The following is a 2,544-nucleotide window of genomic DNA, read 5'->3' as shown; positions in this document are numbered from 1 at the left end:
GGGGGGGGGGTGCCAGGGGGGGTAAATTTCTTCCTTAGATACGCGCCACCGGTAATCCGAGGTACTATCTCGGCGCGATCCAAATAAATTTTTTTGAAACGTCACGCAACCGCACCCTTTGCACATTCTTGACAGAGTGTATCTTTCGGACATACATACTGGGCACCCCTTAATTTTACGGTCGTATACGTACCTGACCATATGAGTCCATACTGCGCTTACGACCCCACCTGCCCCTCGTAAAGAATCTATGTGAACCCAGCAGCCGAGTTAAAGAAATTAATATTTTCCTTTCCCGATTCCCGAAGATCGGTATGTGGGTTTTTGTAAATATTTTTTTTTTTTTTTTTTCGTAGTACCACCCGAAAATTCCTACGTCACTGCCATCGACTAACTGTTCGTAAAATAGTAAGAGCCAGTGGGATGACGATTGCGTAGAAATGGGCATTGGAGATTTGAAGAATATTTTATTTAAAAAAAATATAACATATGGAAAATCAGCTGCAACTTTTTTTGCACTACTGCATACCAAACGGTTACTGCGGGCAACTAGTTTATCAGGATCTTTGAGAGTCGCGAATGGAAATTAATTTCTTTGACTCGGGTGCCAGGTTCGCCGTAGGTCTCGTAACGGAGTTGGGTCAGCCAGAGTTTTCGCGATAGTTTTGGAAGTTGGTACTACGCTGTTATTAAACTGTTTACAGTGGCAAGTAGGACGCGGCTGGGGCGATTAAGGGTGGTCAGACTTCGGGGCTGGAGGGGTGCGAGTGGTGCCATTTCAGGTAAGTCTGTAAATCAAATCTTCGTATCCTCCCGGGACGGATGGGTTGTTTGGGGAAGGTGATTATTATTATTATTTTTTTAAATTTAATTTTCATACTTAATTATCAGCACCACGATTATACGATTACTCTGCCGTATACAATGAGCTCTTTTTTTTTTCTCTTTCCTCCATACTCAATTCTCAGTGCACTCTCGACGATCGCTTCTCGCATTAATTAAGGGCCACTCGCAGCCATAAATCTTAGCCGCTCTTATGTGCCGGCGTCGACGCCTGTTCCTGCGAAAGGCCAAAGATTAATGTGGCCGATGACGTAAAAATCGAGGAAGACCTCTCACGCACCCTTCGGGACTAGCGAGCACATGTACGTACTTGGCGTAGCGTGTAAGGAGCGAGCAGGAAGGTGGTATAGGGTAACGATGAGATAGGAGCGACGTAGGAGGGGGCGGCGGCGGCGGCTAGCGTCCCGACGCCTTTCTTCGAAAAGTTTCCCAGCACGTAAAACAGGGGAGGATTCACGATCCCGCATTCTAGAAACTTCGAGACTCTTGACTTTTGACAGTTTGATATGAGCTTTTTCGACTAAATGATTGTTTTAAGTGAATTTCTGCCTACTTCCCGATTCGTCGAACCGCCTCCCGTTATTGGAGGTTCGTTATCGGGCCTTATCAAAGTTACGATTCGATTATCGAATTTCGATCGATAATTCGTAATCGATCGTTTGACGGTTCGGCTCCACTTTCGGACACTCGCGGCCACCCCTTGCGCTACTTTGGGTCTGGACCTACTTGGTGTAAATTTCACGTGAGGCGCTAAAGCGAGATTTCAGTCTTACTGATAACGCTTATCAGTCCTGTAGGCGTTCCCGTGCTCGTCGAAGCCGATCGACAGCGTCGCGACGCTTCGTGACGCAATTGACGCGCTCCGGAAGCACGTGTCGCTCGTAAGTAAAATTATGAGGATTCGTGTCGGGTGTTTTGAACGGCACGCGGGAAAGTCTTCTTGTTGCACCCTTATCAGGTGCTGTTATCTTAAGTGTCTATCCTTTGCTTATGTAACCGGTTGCGTAACACCATCCGCTTTCGTTACGTTGGATACATACGCTATATATATATATATATATATATATATATATATATATACATATAGGGGTACTTGGGAAAGTCGAAGCAGTAAGCGTTTACGGTTTAACTACGTGCTGGGCATCTGAGTCTCGTTTCCGTACGTATGGCTGCCCGGGTCAAGTTTTACGATTATTTTGATTTGTCGGTTATATTTTTTTTTTTTTTTTTTTTTTTCCGACGCCATTTAATGCACCTTCCACGCGCGACAGATTGTCCTGAAAGTTTCACGAAGCGTCTCGCATTTAAAGCGTCGTGGCAGCTTTTGCGCTTATGCGGAAGACTTCTTCTTTTTCTTTGATCCTCCCATTTGTAGCCCTTCGGTCCACCACCCCCTCCACACGCGCTCTACGACAATTTTCGTTTCGATGCTTTTCTTTCTTTTTCTCTCTCTCTCCCTCTCAGCCCCCGTAACCCCCCGATCACGTATTTTCGCTATTTCTATCTGCCTCGCGCTATTTATATGCCCCGATCCAGTCGGGATTCCGGAAGCTGCGTTACTCGGTCCATTGAGAAATCGGCATCCTTGACGCGCGTAAAACTCTCGGGAAAAGTAATGAAAAGCTAAGGAGCGCCCGTATTGCGAAGGGGCGAGTGGGTCGGTGGTGGCGGAGGTGGGAAAGGGGGGGGGGGGGGCGGGGG

The 2,544-nt window shown here is 46.9% G+C and overlaps 1 long non-coding RNA gene across 1 annotated transcript in view; it reads left to right on the top strand.

Annotated features, from left to right (window-relative positions):
• The window catches only part of LOC107274319, a 31,002-nt gene that overhangs the window by 16,105 nt on the left and 12,353 nt on the right, over positions 1-2,544 (top strand). The window lies entirely within an intron of this gene.

The sequence above is a fragment of the Cephus cinctus genome, unplaced genomic scaffold (genome assembly GCF_000341935.2).
Source record: "Cephus cinctus unplaced genomic scaffold, Ccin1 Ccin1_scaffold2643, whole genome shotgun sequence".
NCBI classification, from domain to species: Eukaryota; Metazoa; Arthropoda; class Insecta; order Hymenoptera; family Cephidae; genus Cephus; species Cephus cinctus.
The sequence above is the reverse complement of the archived record's forward strand: the minus strand, read 5'-3'. Positions and strand labels throughout refer to the sequence as shown.